We start from the raw sequence: 18290 nt of genomic DNA, 5'->3' as shown, positions 1-18290 counted from the left end.
CTGAAGGGGGCTACAAGAAAGCTGGGGAGGGACTTTTGAGGGTGTCACAGAGTGATAGGACTGGGGGGAATGGAAAAAAACTAGAAATGGGTAGATTCAGATTGGATGTTAGGAAGAAATTCCTCCCCATAAGGGTGGTGAGACACTGGCACAGGTTGCCCAGGGAGGTGGTGGAAGCCTTCTGCCTGGAGGTGTTTGCAGCCAGGCTGGATGTGGCTGTGAGTGACCTGCTGTAGTGTGAGGTGTCCCTGCCCATGGCAGAGGGTTTGGAACTGGCTGAACCTTGAAGGCCCTTCCAACCCTGACAATTCTGTGATTCTCTGATTGATGGAGCAAGCTGCAGCCATCCCACCAAGGGAAGATGGATGAACAATCTCAGATGCCTCCATGTAAACAAGAAGTGTTGCTGGAGCCTGAGGCTGGGTGCTGGTTGTGGCCTTTAGTGCTGCAAAATCTGAGCTCTGCTCACGCCAATGCTAATCAGAGGCTGTGGAGCGCCCAGCAAAGTCTGCCTTTGATGCTGAGGCCTGGCTGGCAGATCCTTTCTGCACAAGGGGCCATTCTGGTCAAACCTGTCTTTTTTAGCACAGAGACAGGTTGGACGTGTTCTCACAGGCAGGGCTTGGTGCCTGCACCTGACTGCCATGGGAGCAGGTCTTTTGTTCCAGGGTAAGAAAGGGTTTACGCAAGCCCCAGGTTCGGCCCCGTGTTTCGATGCACCTAAACAGCTTCACTCAGCAAGAATGCTTGGCAGCTGGAGAGGCTGAAGCTGTTGCACTTCAGCTCAATGAGTTTTGGATATGAAGCTCTCAGTCAAGGAAGGGGGAGGGAGGAGATTCATCCTGCAAGCCCAGGCCTGTTTTTGTCGTGATCCAAAGCTGTGTTGTTTTGGGTGTCCGCAGTTTTTGTTCAGCAGCGTACAGCTATGGAGCCAGAGGATGAGCAGAGGGCTGGAGCTCCTCTCCTGTGAGGACAGATTGAGAGAGTTGGGGCTGTTCAGTCTGCAGAAGAGAAGGCTCTGAGGAGACCTTATTGTGACCTTCCAGTATCTAAAATGGGCTACAAGAATGCTGGGGAGGGACTTTTGAGTGTGCCAGGGAGTGATAGGACTGAGGGGAATGGAGCAATACTAGAAATGGGTAAACTGAGGTTGGATGTCAGGAAGAAGGTCTTCCCCATGAGGGTAGTGAGACACTGGAACAGGTTGCCCCGAGAGGTGGTGGAAGCCTCATCCCTGGAGGTTTTTCAGGCCAGGCTGGATGTGGCTGTGAGCAACCTGCTGTAGTGTGAGGCGTCCCTGCCCATGGCAGGGGAGTTGGAACTGGATGATCCCTGAGGTCCCTTCCAACCCTAACAATTCTATGATTCTGTGATATCTTGGGCTGAGGTCCTGCAGCACTGGAAGGTGGATGCCAAACCCATGTCCATGGTTGTGGTGCAGCACAGTCATCCCTAGAGCCAGCACCCTGGGTTGGCTGCATTTCTCCCCGCCTTACTCCCCTTTCTCTTGACACACCTTCTGCCTTCACCCAATGTTCTCTCCCGAAAGGCAACTGATCCCTACCTTGTGTTTACCTCTGGAGACCAGATCAGAGGTTCAGATTTTATGAATGAAGTGAATCACTTGCCTCCCAGCTTTTGTAAACACAGTCCCTATACCTTCCCACAGACACCAGCTACGACTCATCTCCACCAGACTTACCTACCCCTGCTCACTGGGTGCCAGGTGATGGTCCTGGCACAACCCCCACAGCCAACTGCTTCTCTTACCAAGCTACGCCAAGGTTGAACAGCAGCTGTTGCCTTCACTGAGGGAAGCAGGAGGCAGAAAACAACCTCCCATTGACTCAGTGGGGGGAAGAAAACACACCAACAAACCCCAACCACTTTCAATTATCACCTTTACTCGCCACCCCCACTGGCACCAGCCGGCGCGGGAGTGCTGCCTGCGTTAGCTTGTCTTGAGTTCCAGCTCCCTCGGGGCACAGACTGCACCTATGTATGTATTTGGGTAGCAGCGCTCAGACTGGTTGGGTTGAGTCCCCACCCCGTCCTATCTGTAGCTAGAAGGGAGTGAAGTCACAGTGTGTGTGTGTGTGTGTGTGTCTGTGTGTGTATGCATTAGGGAAAATTTCCTTCGAAAGGCTTGTTCTGCCAGTCACTGCCCCGCTGGAGAGCCGCCGCCTGCCGCCGCAGCTTTTAATATATAGTGGCGCAGCCTCACGCTGCTGCATAGAGCTTCTCTGTCTTCAATCCAGCAAATAATCTCCTTGCCTTGTTTCTTTGTTATCCTCTCTCTCCTCAGGTGGCTCTCGGCGCTGGGTTTTGGGGCACATGAAGGAAGCAGGAGGCTGCCGGGTGATTCGCCGCTGGGGGCAAAGGCTTCGGCAGCTGTGGAAGGCAAGAGCTCTCTGGGGTTTGATCTTGCCTTATGCTGAGGGTTCATAACCAGCAGGAACAATGGGTTATTGTTCAAGTAACTACACCTTTCAGTGTTGACACGTGTCAGCAGAAGGCTGAGAAACAGAACCAGCAGAACGCCAAGCTATGTGTCTGTGAACCTCGGCGGATGGGAGAAAGGGGAATTGAGCGGAGTTCAGCCTGCTCCTGAAGTCTTTGAAGTGATTACAGGATCACAAGATGTTAGGGGTTGGAAGGGACCTCCAAAGATCATCCAGTCCAACCCCCCCGCCAGACCAGGACCATAAAATCTAGCACAGGTCATACAGGAACACATCCAGAATGGTCATGGAAGTCTGCAGAGAAGGAGACTCCACAACCCCTCTGGGGAGCCTGTTCCAGTGCTCTGGGACCCTCCCAGTGAAGAAGTTCCTCCTCATGTTGAGGTGGAATCTTCTGTGCTGTAGTTTATATCCATTACCCCTTGTCCTATCACAGGGTACAAGTGAGGAGAGCCTGTCCCCTCCCACTTGACACCCAGCCCTCAGATTAAAGTTATATCAAAACTGGAAGTAGTGTGACTGCTCTTTGACACCTGAATAATTAATGTAATGAAACAGGTTGGAGCACTGCCTGATGAGGAGAGGCTGAAAGACGTGGGGCTGATTACTCTGGAGAAGAGAAGACTAGGAGGAGATTTAATCAATGTTTATAAATATCTGAGGGCTGGGTGCTGAGAAGGAGGGGACAGGCTCTGCTCACTTGCACCCTGTGATAGGACAAGGGGCAATGGATGTAAACAACACCACAGAAGGTTCCTGCTCTGGCAGGAGGGTTAGGACTTTATCATTGGCCTGAAGAAGAAGAGGCTCAGGGGAGACCTTATTGCTCTCTACAACTACCTGAAGAGAGGTTGTAGCCAGGTGGGGGTTGGTCTCTTCTCCCAGGCAACCAGCACCAGAACAAGAGTACACAGTCTCAAGCTGTGCCAGGAGAGGTTTAGGCTGGATGTTAGGAAGAAGTTCTTCATAGAGAGATTGGCCATTGGAATGTGCTGCCCAGGGAAGTGGTGGAGTCACCATCACTGGAGGTGTTTAGGAAGAGACTTGATGGGGTGCTTGGTGCCATGGTTTAGTTGATTAGATGGTGTTGGATGATAGACTCGATGATCTCAAAGGTCTCTTCCCACCTGGTTAATTCTATTCTATTGTATTCTAGTCTAGTCTAGTCTATTCTTCTATTCTATTCTATTCTATTCTATTCTATTCTATTCTATTCTATTCTATTCTATTCTATCTCCAGAGGTCCCTTCCAACTGCCATCATCCTGTGATCCTGTGAAAGCCATCACTTAGTTGTAGCAGGAACTGGTGGGAAAAGTTTGGCTTTGCAGCCCTGCTTTGACATCTCCATTTCCAGGTGTGTGGTGGGAGTGCAGGAGAGCTGAGGTCAGCCCCAGATAGAAATTAAATAAAGGAGAGTTTAATTCATGCTGGGCTGATCTTGCCCCTGGAGAACCATCACAAATGGAACAGGAAGAACAGAGCTGGTTTAATAAGGGCCTGAGAAACAAAAGACAAGCTAGAATATAAAATAAACTGTGACTGAACATGTAAAAGGAGGAATAAAATGTAAAATGTGACATAAAATGTGAAGTAAAATATAAAATGAGAAATAAAATGGAAAATGTGACATAAAATATGAAAGGTGAAATAAAATCTGAAAGGTAAAATAAAATATGAAAAGTAAAATACAATGTGAAATAAAATCTGATACATAAAATAAAATACAGAAATAAAATCAAATCTGAAATGCAACCCAAAATCCAAAATCTAAAAGGAAATGATAAAATAAAAGAGAGAAATAAAATCAAGTCTGAAATCTGCAGAGGGACCTCGACCGACTGGACAGATGGGACAATGGGATGGCATTCAACAAGTCCAAGTGCCGAGTGCTGCACTTTGGCCACGGCAATGCCATGCAGAGCTACAGGCTGGGGTCAGAGTGGCTGGAGAGCTGCCAGAGAGGGACCTGGGGCTGCTGATCGACAGCTGCCTAAACATGAGCCAGCAGTGTGCCCAGGTGGCCAAGAAGGCCAATGACATCCTGGCCTGCATCAGGAATAGTGTGGCCAGCAGGAGCAGGGAAGTCATTGTGCCCCTGTACTCAGCACTGGTTAGGCCACACCTTGAGCCCTGTGTCCAGTTCTGGGCCCCTCAGTTTAGGAAGGACATTGAGACACTTGAACGTGTCCAGAGAAGGGCAACAAGGCTGGGGAGAGGCCTTGAGCACAGCCCTATGAGGAGAGGCTGAGGGAGCTGGGATTGTTTAGCCTGGAGAAGAGGAGGCTCAGGGGTGACCTCATTGCTCTCTACGACTACCTGAAAGGTTGTTGTAGCCAGGAAGGGGTTGGTCTCTTCTCTCTAGCAACCAGCATCAGAGCAAGGGGACACAGTCTCAGGCTGTGTCAGGGGAAGGTTAGGAGAAAGTTCTTCACAGAGAGAGTTGTTAGCCATTGGAATGTGCTGCCCAGGGAGGTGGTGGAGTCACCATCCCTGGAGGTGTTCTAGAGGGGATTGGACGTGGCACTTGGTGCCATGGTTTAGTCATGAGGTCTGTGGTGACAGGTTGGACTCGATGATCTTTGAGGTCTCTTCCAACCTTAGTGATGCTGTGATACTGTGACAGTGTAATCCAAAATCTAAAATGTAGAATAAAATCATAAAATAAAAGAGAGAAATAAAATCAAATCTGAAATGTAAGGCAAAATCTAAAATCTAGACTAAAATTGTAAAATAAAAGAGAGAAATGAAATCAAATCTGAGCTGTAAAACAACATCTAAACTTCAAAATTAAATTATAAGCCACAGATCTAAAATCAAATCTGAAAGGCAAACCAAAATCTGAAATGCAGGAGAAAACTATAAAATAAAACACAGCCGTAAAATGAAACCTGATAAAGGAACCCTGAATTCATCAGCAGGAGGAAAGGAGCCATAAGCCCCCTGGCTTCAAAGGGACCTGCCCTCTGCCCAAGAGCACAATTTGCTTGTTTTCAAAGACATTTTAGTGCTGGTGGAGGTGAGTGAATGACTCTGCTGCAGCCTCCCAGAGCTTGTCTGAACAAGAGAAGTTGTTCATATTTAATATGAGGTAAAATTTTAATCCATTTCATTAAACTCCGCAGATACTCTTAGTTCAGCTTTAAGCAGGATTAGTCCTGTTCAGCTCCAGTCAAGTAAGCACAAGTGTAACTTCAACTGATATAAGCCTTGCTTAAATTAAAGGAGGCATAGCTACTAGGGCTTAAGAGAGAGGTGGGGGAAAAGGGGGGAAGAACAGAATCACAGAATCACCAAGGTTGGAAGTGACCTCAAGTCCAACCTGTCACCACAGACCACATGACTAAACCATGGCACCAAGTGCCACGTCCAATCCCCTCTTGAACACCTCCAGGGATGGTGACTCCACCTTCACTTTGGAATAAAAATTGGGGTTTGCTTTGATTTGTTTTTTTCCCTTGGCAATGTGTTTCATTCCATGGAAAACAAAACAAAACAATAAGCAGTAGGAAAAAAGAATCTGTGAAGTTTTGCTTTTAAATGCTGGGCTGTTTGCAGCTGAAAAAATAAACCCAAACAATCACATTCTAACTCAGGCATTGTGATTCTTTTCAGCCTAAGCCTCTCCTTGCAGGGGTGTGGTGTGAGCCTGGGCTGGTTTGACATGGCACTTCCAACTGAGGATGTTAGAAAGAAGTTCTTTCCCCATGAGGGTGGTGAGACACTGGCACAGGTTGCCCAGGGAGGTGGTGGAAGCCTCATCCCTGGAGGTTTTCAGGCCAGGCTGGATGTGGCTGTGAGCAACCTGCTGTAGCGTGAGGTGTCCCTGCCCATGGCAGGGGTGTTGGAACTGGCTGAACCTTGAGGTCCCTTCCAACACTGACAGTTCTATGATTCTATGATTCTATCTCACCCATCCCTGAGAATCACCAACACCCACCATAAACTGTTTGATCAGTGCTGAGGACAGCAATGGGGTGCTCCATCCCTTGCTCAGATATCATCCAGCTCTTCTGAAGGTTAACCTTCTAGGCTGTGGGTAAGGAACTGCAAGGCCTTCAGAAAGACATCCAGACTTGATGGAAAGGTTCCAGAGAAAAAGAGAGATCAGAGGGCTGGAGCACCTCCCCTACAGGGAAAAAGTGAGAAAGTTGGGTTACACAGAGTTACAGAAATGTTTGGAGTTGGAAGAGACCTCCAGAGATTATCCAGTCCAACCCCCCTGCCAGAGCAGGATCACCCAGGGCAGATCACACAGGAACACCTCCAGGTGGGTTTGGAATGTCTCCAGAGAATGAGACTCCACAACCTCTCTGGGCAGCCTGCTTAGGGCTCTGGTATCCTCACAGTGAAAAAAGATTTCCTTTCTGTTCCTGCAACACCTCCTCTGCTCCAGCTTGCACCCAGTGCCCCTTGTCCTGTTACTGGACATCACTGAGTAGAGCCTGGTTCCCAGCACTCACCTGTTATTCATCCTGGGGAAGAGAAGGCTCTGGGAGACCTATTAGCAGCCTTCCAGTACCTGAAAAGGGTCTACCAGAAAGCTGTGGAAGGACTGTTTAAACGAGCATGTAGCACTAGGACAAGGGGCAATGGTTTTAAACCAGGGAAGGATAGATTGGATGTTAGGAAGAAGTTCTTTAAGATGAGGGTGGTGGAACACTGTCACAGGTTGACCAGGGAGGTGACAGAGGCCCCATCCCCAGAGACATTCAAGGTGAGGCTTGATGGGGCTCTGAGCAACCTGATTGAGTTGGGGATGTCCCTGCTTACTGCAGGGGGTTTGGACTGGATGACCTTTAAGGGTCCTTTCCAACACAATGCACTCTATGATTCTATATTGCATCTCTTTGGCCTACACCAAAAATGTTGTTAACACTTCCCTTGCTTTCCACTATTAACTGCTTCTGTGTCCCCATGGCCCATATCCCTTTGCTTTTGTTTATCAAATGATATTTGATAATAGCAATAAGCATATTAATGTTTTTAACAACTCCTGCCATTTTCCTGTAGCTGAATGCCTTTATTAGATTCTCATGGAGATTGCTCCTCAGTAATGCTTCTGACTTGAAAGCTTGCTCAGTTTTCTCCTTTCCCTTCAAGAATATAAGGGAGGCTTCAAGTTAACACAAAATTGCTGTGGAAGGGGCCAGCTGGGGACCAATTTTCCTTTGTACAAGCAATTAGACAGGAGAACCTTCTGCTTGTAGGTCAGATATAATCTGTTGCTCTCCAAGAGCAGAGATTTCTTATCAGGTCTTAACCCCTCCACCTTCCAGGTCCTGGGAGAATAGCAGCTTGATAGCACTTGCCCTCTTTGATGCTTCAGGCTTCTAATCTGCTAGCCCTCAGGGTACTTTTGAAAAGCAGAGAATCCCCTCCCGTGGGGACTGCCCATAGCTGTAGAAGAGGCCTCTTTCCAAAATGAGCATTAATGATGTCTGTACCAAAGTGCAGGATGCATTTCTTCAGGCAACACTGTTGGGTGGGCAGCTTTCCCAGGCTTGGGTGGAAGGAGGGATAGGCCACTTGGTACTTGGTATAAATGAAGTATGACACTTAGGCAAGTGAATCGGGCCACCATGAGATAGAGTCTTGGAGTTTTGGAGGTGATTCCTTCAGTGATGTGAAGCTGCAGGATTAAATAGTCTTGGCAAGATGATTTCTGTTGTGATTCTTCCCCTCTACTTCACTCTGGTGAGAGCCTACCTGGAGTACTGCATCCAGTTCTGGAGCTCCTATTACAAGAAGGACCTGGAGGTGCTGGAAGGTGTCCAGAGAAGAGCCACGAGGATGATCAGAGGGCTGGAGATCCTCTCCTATGGAGACAGACTGAGGGAGTTGGGGCTACTCAGTCTGGAGAAAAGAAGGCTCTGAGGAGACATTCTTGTGACCTTCCAGTATCTGAAGGTGGCCACAAGAAAGCTGGGGAGGGACTTTTTAGGGTGTCAGTGACAGGACTGGGGGGAATGGAACAAAGCTAGAAATTGAGACACCAAAACAGGTTGCCCAGGGAGGTGGTGGAAGCCTCATCCCTGGAGGTTTTGAAGGCTAGGCTGGATGTGACTGTGAGCAACCTGCTGTAGTGTGAGGTGTCCCTGCCCATGGCAGGGGGGTTGGAACTGGCTGATCTCTGAGGTCCCTTCCAACCCTAACAGTTCCATGATTCTATGAATGACACCTACCTTAAAATCCACACAGCACAACTAACTATAACCATTTCAAAGCTTTCCAAAGGAGCTACAAAGGAACCAGCAGTTACCTCTGTGCTAAATTCTTGCACTGCAGCTGACCTACCAGTAGAGCCAGAGCACAGCCAAATGCAGAGGTGACCTTGCTGGAAGTAAACAGCAGCTCTCAGGGTTGATAACTGCTAACTGCAGAGACACCAGGGAAGGTGAGCTGAACCAAAGGCTGCAGACAGCTTGCCACCTACTGCGTCTTAACAGGTCAGAGGGGCAAGAGGAGGGATGCTAGGTTTTCTCTTCAGTTTTATTCTTTAAGGACAAAATACTCAAATAGCTGCGTGTCTGCCCTTTGTGGCACTGCAAAGAGGAAGGCAGTTGCCTTTCTGAGCCCTGCCAGGAGGATCCGAATGCAGCAGGCAAGGTTACCAGAGGCATTAAGTCATGCGTGCTCTATCTTGCAAGGAAGGGAGCAGCTCCCCGCAGGAGCAGGTGGATTAACTGTTCAGAGGAAAGGGGCATGGAAAGCAGCTTTCCTGCAGAGCAGGTCTCCCTACAAATAAGTAGAAGGCAGCAGGAATTAGCGCTGGAGCTAATGAACCACCCCTCAGACCTCTCCGGGAGAAGATATTAGCACCTATCGGTCTAGCCCGGGACAGGCTGGCACCTCCGCAAGGAGCCAGAGCCTTCGGGAGGGAACAGGCTGCCTGTAGCCAACCTCCCTTAAAATACACATTGTGCTTTAATGGCTTTAAAGCTAACACAAACATTTCCAGCCCAGCACCCGTAATGAGCTTCTAGTTTGCCTCAGGATGTTTTCCCCCAATTTGGTTGTATTTATGAGCAGCTACTTTTACTTAGGTATGGGGAGGGAGGCATTAAAAAAAATGACATAGCTTGAGCTCCACATACCCCTGCACTCACCACTGCAAGGGGAAAGGGGAGACCTTTTGGACTGGTTTATGCTCATACATCAGCTGCTGCACTTTGTTTTTTGTTAGGAGGGGGGAAATATATAAATTTATATATTTATTTATTTATTCAGATAAAAGCCAGGCAGCTCAAGGGGTTTATTAAACACAAAATGAGCTCAAGGAGAGGTAAAACTGGTGGTATGGTGCCAAGGTGGAAAGGAGTGGGGTGAAGTTGGGGGCACGGAGATGGGTTTGGCTCTAAAGAAGTCAGTCATAGAATTGTTAGGGTTGGAAGGGACCTCAAGGATCAGCCAATTCCAATCCCCCTGACATGGGCAGGGACACCTCACACTACAGCAGGTTGCTCACAACCACACAGCCTGGCCTGAAAAACCTCCCTGGGCAACCTGTGCCAGTGTCTCACCACCCTGCTCTGTCCACCCTGCTCTGCCCATGGAAATAAAATCTGTGATGGTTGGATTTAGGTACTCCAGGAAAACCAAGGCAGGTGGCTGGAATCAGAAGGGAAGTGTAACCTCAAGGGACATCTGTGTGGTATTTGTCCCTATCTCCACTATCAGCCAAGGTAGGTAAGCTGATGCAGAGGAAGCTGATCTGCTGGTATTTCTAGTTACCAAAAATATTTGGGGTTTCTCCTGGCTGTTCCTCACTTTCTTAAGGCAGCTTTGACTTTGGGCTTTCCCTTGAGAAATGCCAGTATTTTACTGTGTATTTTCCTTAGGAACATAGGCAGAAAAGCAAAATATTAACTTACTTTCTTTTTCTTTTTATTTTTTTTTTTTGGTCCTTTTTTTTCCCCCCATGGAATGGGAAATTCCAAACAACCCTCTCTAGGAAAAGTTTGTGCAAAACCTATCAGCCTCTCTACAGTGCAGCCCCACAGAGCTGCAGGCACCAAAAGAATCAGAGAATCATAGAATTGTTAAGGTTGGAAGGGACTTCAAGGATCAGTCAGTTCCAACCCCTCGGCCATGGGCAGGAACACCTCACACTACAGCAGGTTGCTCACAGCCACATCCAGCCTGGCCTGAAAAACCTCCAGGGGTGAGGCTTCCACCACCTCCCTGGGCAACCTCTGCCAGTGTCTCACCACCCTCATGGGGAAGAACTTCTTCCTAGCATCCAATCTGAATGTACCCATTCCTAGCCTTGTTCCATCCCCCCCAGTCCTATCACTGCCTGACACCCTAAAAAGTCCCTCCCCAGCATTCTTGTAGCCCCCTTCCAATACTGGAAGGTCACAATAAGGTCTCCTCAGAGCCTTCTCTTCTCCAGACTGAACAGCCCCAACTCTCTCAATCTGTCCTTATAGGAGAGATGCTCCAGCCCTCTGCATCCTTGACTCCAACATCACTTACAAGTTCCAAGCATTCAGGGACTCTGTTTTCCTTTCCTTTAGTGTTTCAAGACGTACTACAAGCAACAAAAGCAGCTTTATTGTTTTGAAGGAAGTATAGTGGCAAGGCTTGTTCTTGGGCAGCTCAGGGTGGCAGAAGTGCGGTGAGGCAGCACCTGTGTAGGTGCATTTTCTTGCCAGCTTGTGAGGTATTGCCTGCAGCCTTGCTCCTGAGCTCAGTAAAACTTGGCCCTCCTGGCATAGCTGCCGGGTTGCTCGGCAGAGGCTAGCTGTCTCCTTCCCTGCACCATGCTCTGCAGGCACCTTGAGCTAATCGTTCCTGAGGGCTTAGTGGATGCTAAACACAAAGCAGCCATCCCTGTGCTAAAGCCTCCCGGGGAAGGTGATCCTTGTTGCAACGACCCAGTTCCTCTGCCTAGGGCAATGCAGGGAGGGGAAATGGGAGCTAATGTGCCAACCATAATGAAGAGGGTTAAAATTACTCCAGCGACACCTGGTTGCCCAGGCACTTTACTGTGCTGCACCTGCCAAGGACCTGATTGGATATTACAGAATCACAGAATTGTTAGGGTTGGAAGGGACCTCAAAGATCAGTCGGTTCCAAGCCCCCTGCCATGGGCAGGGACACCTCACACTACAGCAGGCTGCTCACAGCCACATCCAGCCTGGCCTTCAAAACCTCCAGGGATGAGGCTTCCACCACCTCCCTGGGCAACCTGAGCCAGTGTCTCACCACCCTCATGGGGAAGAACTTCTTCCTAACATCCAATCTGAATCTACCCATTTCTAATTTTGCTCCATTCCCCCCAGTCCTATCACTCCCTGGCACCCTCAAAAATCCATCCCCAGCTTTCCTGTAGCCCCCTTCAGATACTGGAAGGCCACAATAAGGTCTCCTGGAAGCCTTCTCTTCTGCAGACTGAACAGCCCCAACTCTCTCAGGAAAATCAGGCAAATTTCCTTTACTGGAAGAGTGTCCAGGCATTGGAACAGGCTGCCCAGGGAGCAGGTGGAGTCACCGTCCCTGCAGGTGCTCAAAAATTGTGTAGACATGGTGCCTGGGGACATGGCTCAGCGGTCATGGCAAGATGGGGTTGATGGTTGGAGCTGATGATCTTAGAGGTCTTTTCCAACCTTAGCGATCCCATTCAAGGTCTCCACAAATCTCGGTGCAAGGTTGTTTAAGTGCCTTGCTCCTGGAGAATATAACAGCAGCTGGTGTTAACTGGGAGCAAGGGGTCTAAGGCATCTTTGATGTAAGGACCTCCAAGTCCTCAGTGTGAACCTGCCTGCTGCACTCATGCTCTGCTACTGACCCATGGTGCCTGCCAGAAGTAACTTAAGTCATATAATGCTTAATCTGCACAAGCCCATCACAGTTAGATAAAAGCCAATTGGAATGTCCTTCACCTTCTGTAAATAACTCAGGCCACAGTCAAAACAAATGTCAGAAGAGAAGGAGCTTTCTTACAGCAAGGGATGCCCAGGAATGCTGCTTTCCTTACCCCAAAATCCCTGGTGTCTGAACGTGCTCAGGTTTGAGCAAGCAGGGGCGAAACTGAAGTGAGAACTAACTGCAGCACATGGTTCACATTAAGGAGCTGTTTGAGGGGCCTGTGTGGCTTAGTGGGTAAATCATCAGCTTTGTCCCCTTGCAGTTTACCAGTCCAGAGCAGCCTGTGGTCCTAAAGGAGGAAAAAGCTCAGCCTAAGCTCAGCAGTTTCTATCACAGAGGTTGAACTCTAGTGTAGTGGCTAGGCCTGCAGGCTGGAGCTGTGGGAAACCCCAGCTTCATCTTACAGAATCAACCAGGTTGGAAGAGACTTGCAAGATCATCAAGATCACCCAATCTTAACCAATCAACCAGACCACAGCACTAAGTGCCTCATCCAGGCTTTTCTTAAACACCTCCAGGGACCTTGACCTCACTACCTCCCTGGGCAGCCCATTCCAATGTCCAATCTCTCTTTCTGGGAAGAACTTCTTTCTAAGATCAAGCCTAAACTTCCCCCTGCACAGCTTAAGACTGTGTCTTCTTGTTCTGTCACAGGTTGCCTGGGAGAAAAGACCAACCCCCACCTGGCTACAACCACCCTTCAGGTAGTTGTAAATAGCAGTAAGGTCTCCTCTGAGCCTCCTCATGGGACCTTGGGAGCAGTTGCAAGATGGGACAGTCCCAGTCCTGCCAAGCACAACTCGTGCACAGGCCTCCTACCCACAATCTTGGGAACATGCACTGCCTGCTGCTGAAACAGTGGGACGGAGATGAAAACGGTGATGAAACACAGGCCCGAGGATCTAGCACAAAAATAGCAAAGGAAGGAGAGATAAATACTCTGATAGTCCTTAAATACTCGAGGAGGAAACCAGCCAGGAGCCACTTTGGCTACAGGGGGACAGGCTGGAAGCTAATGACAGATGATCCTGATGTTACCAAGTCGGCAAGTGGATTCCTAACCACATTTTTTTTTCCTTTTCCACAAAAAGAAGCCAAATGTCACATCCGAGGGATCAGGTCCGTTTTCTTGAGAGGAAAAGGCTTGCTAAAAGCCCTGAATAGCTCCCATTCAGGCAATCGCGATTAGAAGGGGCTGGGAGGAAGCCAGGCTGGATGTGTGAGATGCCTAAGCCTGGAACACGGTAAACAAAGGTAGGGGAATGTTTGTTTTGACAGCACTCTGGGTACGCAGGAAACATCAAGCAATAAGAGGGACGACTCCGCACAGGAGTTTCCAATCCTATATTTAAGAGCCGAATCAAACGAAAGGGAGGACCCAGCAAATTACAGGCAGCTACAAACAACTCCAGACCTTTTGTCTCAGCTGTGGGAAGATCCTGAGCACACCCGATAACAGAAACTGCATTGCACAACGCTGGGAAACAGGGGCTCTGGTGGTGCGTCCACCCCGACCAGCATCTCGGCTCTGACTCCGGCTCCAGGCTGCAGGGGAAGGTGGAGAGAGCCTAGGAGAGGATAATTATGGAACAACCTGCTGATGGAGGAAGTGGCTTCCCAACCTCTCTTTACTTAAGGCTTGAGTCGTGCTCAGAAGCAGGAAGATTTATAGCCCTCCCCACAGTTGTGTAGTTTTCTCCTTCTGGGCAGATTAGTTTAATAAATGAGAGGTGGGGTGGAGAGGGGGTGGGGGGTTGGAAACACCACCACCACCAAAAAACCAACCAGAAACCCTGCTGAAAAGCAAAGCCCCTACAGCGATGCTGTGTCACCTCGTTAAGCAAGGAGACTCTTTACTTAAGAGGGGTTGTTTGACCCTTAATTACAGCTCAACTCCCAGTTGGAAAATGGCTTTCAGTCTGTAGGGGCTTCTCCTGTAATTTTAACAGGATGAAGCATTCGAATCCTCACCCTCCACTATTGAGGGCAGAGTAAAGTGATTCTAGAACGTTAAATAGCAGAGGGGGGGTGGTGGTTAGGCTGGAAGGGGCTCTTCAGTGCGGTGTGATTCTGCCACGGACAAAGGCCCTTTCTGAAATTAAATACTCTCACAGTCCATGGCAAACAGTGTTTGGTTCTCATTCCTGAGGTCTGCACACGACTCAGGGCAGCAAAACACAGGCTGAAAACTAACCTGACTCGCAGGGCAGAATGAGTATCAGCTGGGAATTTCCAAATGCCAGCAGCAGTGGGGCAGCTGGAGCTCAGGAGATTAGCAAAGGCAGGGATATTGCAACGCCTTGGAGCACAGGTTAACCACACTGGCAATATTTACTGCCCCCCATGACTGGATTGGGGACAGTGAGAATGCAGTGGCATGTTCCAGCATGTTGCTTCATCACCCATTTCAATCTAAAAGCCAATGATGAATCTATAAACCAGGCTCTGAGGTCAGCAGGCAGCTCCTCTGCTGATAATAATAATTACATTCCTTGCCTTTACACTGCAGTTTTCATTCACAGATCACAGGAGGCTTCATCAAAGCAGGCAGCAATCATCACTTCCCATTATTACCAGCAGAGAAATTGAGGGTCAGGGCAGGTAAACACTTTATTTGTCCCAAATTAGGGGTCAGGTGAGGGGAGGTGGCAAGAATGGGGAACTCCAAGGGACCTTATTCAAAGGGGAAGGCACAGCTGCTGACCTGCTCCTCCAAATGGATTATCGTGAGATTGACCTAAACCTAATGGTGAGGAGGGGGCTGGGAAATTGTGGATGAACTGCTTCAGGTGATCGGGGTGTCAGGAATTAAGAGCTCTGTGGGACCTTATTCAAAGGGGAAGCCACAACTACTGACCTGCTCCTCCAAATGGATTATAATGAGATTGTCCAAGATCTAATGGTGAGAAGGGGGCTGGGAAGTTTTGGATGAACTACTTCAGGTGGAGGGGGTGGCAGGAATAAGGAGCTCTGTGGGACCTTATTCAAAGTGGAAACTACAGCTGCTGACCTGCTCCTCCAAATGGATTATCATGAGATTGTTCAAGATCTAATGGTGAGGAGAAGGCTGGGAAGTTTTGGATGAACTACTTCTTTGTCCCTTATTTTCCATTTGTTTTCTTAAAACCACAACAACAAAGCCCCCAAAAAAACCCAGTCAACCAAAAAGCTCATTTCACAGAAACAATGTTTTCCTGAAGAAAGAGTTATTGACACTGTAAGCTACTTTGTGGTCCAAAAGTGTCTGTATTTAGCCACAAAGGCCCTCACTGGAGATGTGGAAAGGCCATACCTGTGTCAGACCTCATGGCCAAATCTCTCCATCCTTAATGAGGTTCTGGTTGTGGTCCTGGCTGCTCACAAGCACCACAGCATCATAGAATAGTTTGGGTTGCCTTTAAAGGTAATTTAGTTAAACCTTCCTGCTCAAACCAGGGACATCTTTTAATAGATCAGGTTGCTCAGAGCCCTAGCCAACCTCATTTTTAACGTTTCCAGAGATGAGGCATCTACCTGGGCAGCTCTTTGGGCAGCCTGTGCCAGTGTTTCACCACCCTCATTGTAAAAAATATTTGGCATGGTTCTTCCATCCCAAACACGTAGCATTTTGCCAGCAGAACACCTCTGCTATGAAGACAGGCTGAGGGAACTGGGGTTGTTCTGCTTAGAGAAGAGAATACTCCAAGGGGACCTTAGAGCTGCCTTCCAATACCTGAAGGGATCCTACAGGAAGGCTGCAGAGGGACTTTTCATAAGGGTGTCTGGAGATAGGGTGAGGGGGAATGGTGTGAAGCTGAGCAACAGCAGGGTGAGATTGGATCTTAGGTAGATGTTCCTCAGTAGGATCATAAGATCATAGGATGTTAGGGGTTGGAAGGGACCTTCAAAGATCATCGAGTCCAACCCTCCTGCCAGAGCAGAACCATAGAATCTAGCAGAGGTCGCACAAGAACACATCCAGATGGGTCTGGAAAGTCTCCAGAGATGGAATCTCCAGAGAAGGAGGGTGGTGAGGCTCTGGAATAGGCTGCCTGGGGAGGTTGTGGCTGCTTCCTGCCTGGGAGTGTTGATGGCCAGGTTGGATGAGGCCTTGAGCATCTGAGTCTAGTTGAGAGGTGTCCCTGCCCATGGTGGGGAGGTTGGAGGAGACGATCTCTGAAGTCCCATCTGACTTGAGCCATTCTAGGGATTCTATGATCTCACCATGCAGGCAGACTCAAGCTTTATCTATTTCCCCAACAAGTATTTAAAATGCTTGCATCCCCCAATGTCTGATTGTGACCAGACATGGGACAAGACAGGAGCTCTCTTCCTATCTGAGAGCTTTGAAAGGGGTTGGTCTCACATCCACTTCCTGGCAAGCAGGGCTAAGGTTTGTTGCCTCAGCAAATTTTTCTGCCCATCCTCATGTGGGAAATTTCCTGCCCATATTTAAGCCTTGTGGAAGCTCTTTCTGCTCTCACTGCCTCAAACCAGGGAGCTGCAGAGAGAGAGAGAAAAGAGTAAACCAAAACAAACCTTCAGACAAATATCTTCTGCTTTAGACTTGAAGACACCATCCCTGGAGGTGCTCAAGAGGGGATTGAACGTGGCACTTGGTGTCATGGTTTAGTCATGAGGTCTGTGGTGACAGGTTGGACTCGGTGATCTTTGAGGTCTCTTCCAACCTTGGTGATTCTGTGACATTAGCAGTGCATGATCCCATTGTGCATTTTCAGCTCACATCACTTTTAATCAGACTCCAGTTTCAGTCCAAAATTGAGGGCTGGGGAAAAAAATAGCTTCAGATTTTATTTATTTATCTATTTGTTTTTAAAGTATTAAATGTTGCCTTCTTAAAAAAAAAAAGGGGGGAGGGGGAAGGGAGGGGAAACCTCAAACCAGAACAACAAAGCCCCACTCATTGTGGGTCTTTCTGAGCAGTTCTTCGAAGCTTGAGCTGGAGCGGTTCCTAACGCATGAACTCGTTTGCGTTGTCACTCAGCAATGCTTTGGGCTTTTGCCTGCAGCTGTGAAGCGTTTCAGCAAAAAAAAACCCAATGACTCCCGAGTTATTTCAGGTTTTGAGTCACATTTTGGTGCCTGACATCTCCGAGATAGAAATAAGTTGTTTCTCGTAACTTTCGCCAGCTTTCGCTTCAACAGTCGCCTGAATCGACTCCATGGAGGCTTTGGTAGCTGGTTTTGTCCTGGCCTCTTCCACTACAGCAGAAATAGTCCCTGGAAGTGAGGGAGTTTTGCAAATTAGGGGCAAAAGAAAAAGCGGTAGCCCAGGTTCTTGTCAAGAAGGCGGTGCACTTCGCAGCTGTAATTGTTGCGGGCTGGTTTATATTCATTGCGCTGAGCGTTTGAGGAGGGGCCAGGTCACAACAAAAGCGGTGTTATCAGCACCGCTCAGCTCTGCGCTTTCTGTTGGGTTGTCACCCCAAAACAGTTGGCCTGCAGCAAGGCAAACGGTGTAAGACTCACAAATACAACTCACAAACCTGACCTGGAGGCTCAGACGCCCCCCCATTATGTCCCGCAGAAACAGCAGAGCGTTTTATTGCGAGGTGTAGCAGCGATTGTCCGGGGGTGGGGGGGTATGTGTGCGTGTGTGCAGGGCTGGGCTTGCTGGCAGCTCCCACGGCAGATTTGTGGCTCCACTGAGTTTTGTGCCAAGACTCGCCAAGTTTCATGCCCCAAATGAACCTGAAACGTGTGTTGCTTTCTGCTTTACACGGCTCCCAAGGGCAGAGAGAGAGATTAAATCCCATCCCGAGTGGGGTTGCTGGCCCTCGATGAAGGAGGATGCGGCATGGAGGTGCTAATGTGCCTAATAAAATCATCATGGTGGGAAAGTGTTGGGAGCCTCTCTTCCGATGGAACCCACTGAGATGCCCGTCCCCCGAGAGAGCACTTTCAAGCTATAAAAACTAGCACAAGAAAAGGTTTTTTGCGTTGCTTTAATTTCCCA

This window comes from Melanerpes formicivorus, unplaced genomic scaffold, assembly GCF_026170545.1.
Source record: "Melanerpes formicivorus ecotype bairdi unplaced genomic scaffold, bMelFor1.0.p_v2 SCAF_7, whole genome shotgun sequence".
Lineage (NCBI taxonomy): Eukaryota > Metazoa > Chordata > Aves > Piciformes > Picidae > Melanerpes > Melanerpes formicivorus.
Note: the sequence above shows the minus strand (reverse complement) of the source record.